The sequence below is a fragment of the Typopeltis vanoorti genome, chromosome 3 (genome assembly GCF_054136105.1).
Source record: "Typopeltis vanoorti isolate ZY-2024b chromosome 3, IOZ_Tvanoo_1.0, whole genome shotgun sequence".
In the NCBI taxonomy this organism is placed as follows: domain Eukaryota; kingdom Metazoa; phylum Arthropoda; class Arachnida; order Uropygi; family Thelyphonidae; genus Typopeltis; species Typopeltis vanoorti.
In genome coordinates, this window is record NC_143551.1 from 81,380,048 (window position 1) to 81,387,500 (window position 7,453).

The window sequence follows — 7,453 nt, forward strand, 5'->3', positions numbered from 1 at the left end:
TCTCCAGAAGTTAAAATTCCAATAGTACCTAAAATATCCAGGAAGTAAATTTCAAAAATGCTTGCTTACTTTAATAAACAAAATATATAACACTGCAAAAGTACCCAATAGATTAAACCATATAATTGTGATTCCCATCTTTAAAAAACGAAGTAAGAATAACTAAGACAGCTACAGAGGAATATGTTTAATAAACACATGTTATAAAATGTATATCAAAATACTGAAAAATAAATCTAAATCAACCGATTTAGATTTATAGAAGTGAGTGGAGACACTGGTTTACAAATCACCGTAAGTGGTTAATATTTGATTGGATGTTTCAAACGACAAGTTCTCTGTTAATAAAGGAAAAAAGGAAACAGGTTGTGTGTGTGTGAAACGTGCTGAAATCATTTGGGTTTGGTTTACTTTGAAGTAACAATATTCATTTATTGTAAATATGATTTTCGTTTTATTTATTTTTTTAAAGAAAATGTGAGAGTTTTTCTCCAAGAACATTGTGTTTTTATCCGACAAAATTAACAAACAGGCCATAACACACACACACACACACACACACACACACACACACACACACACACACACACACACACACACACACACACACACACACACACACACACACACACACACACACACACACACACACACACACACACACACACACACACACACAGTTAATAGATATAATACATTGGTTTTTTCATTCCTTTATTTATTTCTTCCTTAACAGGCAAAACCAGCTAACCAAATCCACGCTTCACCGAAAAGTAAAATGAAAGAAATTCTCTTTTACGTTTTAACAGTTATGTAATGAGTTATAAACAGGGAACATATTTGGGTCACTAGTATGTGCTAGGAAAATAAAATGAAAAAAAAAAAAAAAGAACTGTAAAAGTGGAAAAATGAAGATTTCGCGCCTCGATATTTTAACCATACTCATCGTCCTTATGGATATTAAAGGAATTTTCTTTTAATTTGATCCTGCATAAGCTAAATGAATAAATAAATGACTATAAAATAAAAGTTTTAAAATTAGCAGACATTTTAGTCTTGGGTTTTTGCTACTGCGAATATGACCGATTTGGCCCTCAACAAACTGATTTTACCTGACAATAGGCCTTTTCATTAATCACCTTTTCAAATAATTTTCCATGCTTCACCTACACCCAAAAATACTGATGCATTCTCCGTTCATTTCTCATTCAACTATTTCAGTTCTCTGAGATTAAAAGAAATATTCACTTAAGCTATTTTATTTTGAGTCTACTAAAAATATTTTCCATAGATATTATTTCTCGTAGAAAGTAACAGAAATTTTGGAATGTGTGTCTAAAGTGAAAGGAACAGCTTAAAGGCAGCTTCATTCAATAAAACTTTAGAAAAGGTCTTGCCCTCCTGGAATTTGACCTCAGATTTTTTTAACTACGTAAGCATTATGGCATACTGCCTTCTGTGTGTTTTTCACGTGATTAGTAGTCTAGTAGTCCGTATATTTGCACAAATCTTTTCAATACACAAAGGCCAACAGACTAAAATAAATTGCATTCTTTGCATTATTAACTACTTTAATCTCTTTTTCGCATGAGTTTCGTTTCTAATATAAAGAAATGATACATGATATCTATCTTTAATTTTAATCGGTTTATCAGAAAAACCTTTGCTTACAAAATTTCTAATTACTTCAGTAAAGGAGCCTCCATAGCTTAGTCACTCTCATCGATTCCTTGTGGATGGAAATATCTGAGAGCAAATTACACCTAGCATGCGATATAACTTTATCATGGGTTTCATCCTAAGGTGAGTCAGTTGGTCTCATACGCGGTGGTAAATTTTTCCCTCCCTGAATCTCAGACGTTTCAGTTTGCTCAACAGGCAAACCAGCAAGAAAATGCTCAATTAAGAGCTCAGTCATATACTAGCTTCAGGGTATTAGTTTCGGTCGCAAACCTGAACAGCCACCACAACTCCATAAAAAGTGCCTCCCTAGCGTAGCTACGAAGACTTGGAGTCATTTGTTTTTCGAGTGAAAAGACATGGATTCGTATCTAGTCTAGAATGGCAAATAATTTGAGCAGTTGTTGTTGTTGTCGAGTCCACTGAAGAGCTCTAGACATGATCTTGTGCCTGTAGAACTGCTTTGGCAATCTCTTCATATTTGATCGAGTAGAGCATTTCTGCAGGATTATTGTCAATTTTCTGTAGAGCAGCGGCAATTGTTAGACAAGAATAGATATGGGTAGGTGTTAATTCGACCCCTGAACAGTTCTTACATGTTTCATAAGTTCTAGTACCGTCCGGATGAATTTTCATTCCTTTAAAGTGTTCCATCCTTAGCCTAGTAATGATTGTGGTTATTTCTCTATTTTGATTTATTTCGCTGATTTCATTCTTCTTCTGATAGTTTGTTTTACCAGTCTTATTTTTGCGACAGAATTTGCATCAGTTAGTGATAGTGGGTGTCATTTGTGAGGTAAGTATCTTGATTCTTTGGCTAGTTTGCCTGCTCTCTCATTGCCTTCAGTAATTATGAGCTGGTGTCCATTGCATTGTACAGTTCTTATTTTTCAAATTTAAAGTTGTTAGTTGTTCATGAATTTCCTGGGTGAGTTTTGTTTTCCATTTTGTAATGCTTCAAGTGCAGATTTTGAGTCGCTGTAGATGGTTATTCCTTCTGTAATACTTATTACTGGATTAGAGAGAGAGAGAGAGAGAGAGAGAGAGAGAGAGAGAGAGAGAGAGAGAGAGAGAGAATGAGAACTGCTTGTATGGCTCTTAATTCACAAGTAAAGGTTGAAGCTATTTTGCTAGCTATGGTTTTTGATTTGCATTTCCTCACCTCCAGGTAGAGTTATAAAAACTCCTGTTTTTATAACTAAACCCTGTTTTCTAATTTCATGATGATATTGGAAAGTCCTGAATCAGATGTGATCCTGTTGTTGGCTCCTGATTCTTTTAGTGAGCTTAACTGTGGAGAGTTTTCTTGTCTTCTAGTATGTGAAACCCACACTCTTGTTGAGCTTTTAAATTATTTGTGGATGAGACTTCACCTATAATAATTTTTGTTGCTGTTGATCGTACTCTGTCAAGCTTTTCTTTTAAGCTAGTGGAAGCTGGGCTCCAGCTTCCACTAGCTTAAAAGTGGAAGCTTTTGAGTGTCTTCGGTTCTGCACCCAACTTTGTTCCACAAAGCTTTAAAATGATATTAAGCCTTTTAAGAGCTTTATTAGTTATATTTGTGATATGGGTTGTAAATCTTAGTTTAGTATCTAGAGTTAGGCCTGAGTATTTGGAAGACTGTGTGTTTTCTATTCTGGTATTATATATTTTGATTTGGGGGTTGCCCATCTTTGCCCATCTTTCTAAGCCTTTTATTGATTTTTTAGGAATTTTACAGATTGTTTAGGATTACTGCTTGTGTGCCAGATTGCTATATCATTCGCATAGCAGCATGCTATTTTTGTCATTTATTATGTGAGGATGAATATTGTTCATATAGATGAGAAATAGGAGCGGGCTTAGAACAGAAACTTGTGCGACTCCAGACCAAGTTCGAAGTTTGTTGAAAGAGGTTCCATTAACGTTTACTTTAATTTTTCTTACTTTCATGAAATCTGAAATCCAAATTAATGCGTTATCCCTTATTCCAGTATCGTATTCAATTTTTATTAACTTTTGTCTCCACACACGATCGAAGGCAGCTGTAAAATCAAATTTTCTCGAAGGCAGCTGTAATATCTAAGAAAATTCTTGTTGTCTTCTTTGATGGTTTTTCTTGAAAGCCATCTATGATTGCTTGGCAAAGATAAAATAATTGATTTTCTGTAGTGTGTTGGGACTTGTATGCTGTTTTGGTAGAAGTTGATCTTTATTTTCTAAGAGCCAATTGATAAATCTAGTATGCATTATTCTTTCGTTTAGTTTGCAGAGAGTACTAGTCAAAGCTATTGGTCTGTAGTTTTTATAGTTACTAGGGTTTTTGTTAGGTTTTATAATGACTGATATTTTCCAGATTTCTGGCAGTTTACCTGTATTCTTAGGGGTATTAATCTTCAGAAGTCGGGTTTTGGCTTTTACTCCCATGTTTTTAATCGTGTGTCCAAACATAAGATCTATACCGGGTGATTTTCCAGAGTGAATTTTAATTGCTGTTTCTAATTCTATCATTGTGGGGTCCAGATTACAGATGTCTTCAGAAGGATAGATTCTGGATTGTGATAGTAGATGTTTTGCAATTTTTCTGCACCACGTTTTGTCTTCATTGTTGTATTGCAATTTGCTTGCTTTTGAGTAATGTTTGGATAGAATATTTGCCATCTGTTTGTTTGTTGATGCTGTATTAATTCCAGAGGAGATTGTGTTTGAAGAGCGATCAGTATCCGGAAGTGTTGCATTTTTTAATAATTTGATGATATTCCAGTGTTGTGAGTCTTTTCTTGGATCTAGTTTGTTGCAGAATTCTTCCCACTTTTCTTGTTTGTAGTTTGAAATTTCATCTTCAATTTTTCGAGTTAATTCTATTAACTTATTTCTGTATTATTTTGTTTTAACTGTTCTTTAATGGTTATCTCTTTCGGTGATCATAGCGTTGATGTAATGATCTTTCCAAAATGGAACCCAGTTGTTTTTCCTGAGTCCTCTGGGGAGTTGAAATTTTTGTAGCTCTTTTTATGTTGTTGGTTAATTTTAGTAGTTGCTGAGATTCTTTACTAGTGGGTGTGCCTGTGCAATATGTTTCTAATAGTTGTGTATAGTTTGGCGAATTTGCTTTTCTGAAGTTCCAAGAATTCTTTTTCTGTGTTTTTTGGTCTAACTGCAATTTGATCGTTGTGATGATAGGACTATGATCACTTATGGCATTGTTTAATATTTTCCACTTACTAAGATTTGTGGATTCATAATCCATTGCTGTGATGTCTAATGCTGATTCTGTACCCGTTGTTTTTGACAGATATGTATTTTGCTTCTTGTTTATGATTTGTAAGGTTTAGATCATTAATTATGTTCTCTATTTGTGCTCCTTTCCCATCGAGAAGTGCGGAGCCCCAAGTTGGGCTTTTGGCATTTAGATCTCCTAAAAGAATCTTTGTATCTGATGTCTGACTTAGTTGCTTAAGTAGTTCTGTGTTTATATCTGTGTCATCTAGGTGATATGCATTGATTATTATAATAATGCGTTTTGGTAGAAATATATTGACTGCTTGAGCCTTTGTGTTACTATTTAGATTGCTATTTGTAGTTGATATGATTTCTTTATATTTAATGTGTTTGTTCAGTAAGAGTATAGCTAGACCTCCGATACAACGATCTGGTCTATCTTTACTTAGTGTTGAATAGCCTTTGATTTGAAGTTTCAGATTTTGATTTAATTTCGTTTTTTATAGACATGCAGTGTGGATGTTATGTTTGTATAAAATGTTCTTAAGCTCTTCAATTTTTTTTTTTTTTGAGTTCCACTATGTTGAGAGTCTTCGTAGTATATTTCTCATCGAGATCCCGGACTGCGGTTCTGGACGCATCGGTAGTATGCGTCCAGAACCGCAGTCCGAATGCGGTAGTATGATTCTGATCAGAACAGACGCTCTTCATAGAATTGGGTATGCCAGAGTCCCTTTAGCCAGCAATTCAGGGTTCTCTACAGGCCGTCACAGCTACCATATCTGTTCGGGGCCCTCGAAGTCCCCACTATGCTTCAGCCTACAGGGCAATCCTTTACTTCTTGCGACTTCCCTTGCACGTGGGCAAATGCCTCGGACGTGGGGTTGGACTTCTGCAAGGCATTTAAGCAGTTCAATTCAGAAATAACTTCAGAGCAGTCAATGATATCATGTAAATAATGCTAATAACAAGACAACATTATCTTATTACAATGACACCATATACCCTTTGGCTAATACAGGATGACAGAATGTATTACAAATCTATCGTTTTCTTCCAGAAAGAGAAATACCCTACCCTTTCATCAGTTCAAAAGAGAACTACTTTAAAGTAGACACCATACAATACGCAGTCATCTTAAAAATGCAGTACTTAAATTTCTTGATCACATTCTATAATCTACATTCATCTCTGCGAATTCCATTCGCAAAAAGATTCGTCTCTTCGCAAATAGGCATCGTGATGGAAGCTTTCCTCTGATAAAATTATACCAGAGCTCAATACTCTTATTTACGTTGTTTGTTCTACAAGTATATTACCGCTTACGAATCTTAAAACCTATAAATAATTTTTGGTGATGAATACACTCCATTTCTCTTCATTATACAAAGTTGACTTCCTGAATTTATCCAGGCGTTTTGATAATGCACATCAGATGTCTTGTATATTTATCTCCGTTCTGTTGTCCAGTAAAATGAAATTAATTTAATTTTCTGAATTATGGCTGAAGTAACGTTAGATACTTACGTGATGGATATAACGTTCTTTTATTAGCTCATTTCATCTGGTGGAATATCTGTTTTGTGGGATCTAAACAAACCAGAATTTCTTGACTAAAAAGCTCCAGTACCTCCATATAAGAACGCATGCACCACCTTCACCTGAAAATCTAATAAAACTCTTCGCATTCTAGATGGAATTCAAATCCATATCTTTCTGACATCTTCATAGAAAGTTACAGTGCAAAAAAGAGAACCAAAATGCAATGATTCCTAAGCGCAAATCTGTCTTATTTCTCGTAAGAATAATATCGTTTCCCTTCCCCTTACCATTCGTAATATCCAGTTATCCATATCCTATCACTTTTTCTTGATTGGTTAACTGACACTGCTAGACTATCTCGACAAAAACACATTACACCCATGCGATATGAGGTAATAAAATTCATTTTTTTTTTCACTGCTCATAATGCTTTATTTACTTTTCTCTCTAGATAAGAAGGATATAGCAGGCTGCATGAATAAAATGATGACAGGTGTAGACCAAAGATGCGCAGAAATTGTAACTGAGCTCTACTGGAGTACATCGAATCGCTCTAAAAGGTAAGCAATAATATATGCAACTTGACTGAAACTTGAACGACTGATGTTATTTTCATTAGAATGCTTAAAACAGAATGAAGATCCTATAAATCCTTGTAATTCAATGTTCCACCGGATAATTTACATATTATTTCCATAATTTAATTTATTTTGGCATTAAAACCGTTTTACGAAATGAATAAGAAGATTTTCACATGTTTGTAATCTGTACAGAGATATTTTCATTGAATTACCACATCTGGAGCACGTTGAAAGATTGCAGTGACAGCAGCAGGTATATCGGTGATAACACGGTCTAAAATATAACTCTTCACTAATCAACTGCGAAAAATCTGAAACTGCAAGGTACATTTTAGCCTAAACTCATATATCCTATAACACAACCGTCAACAATTCACACAAAGTGTTTCTCTAAAACAAACAAGCTCTTCCTGAGATTATTTCCAAAATTTCAGTAATGTTTTGGCAAT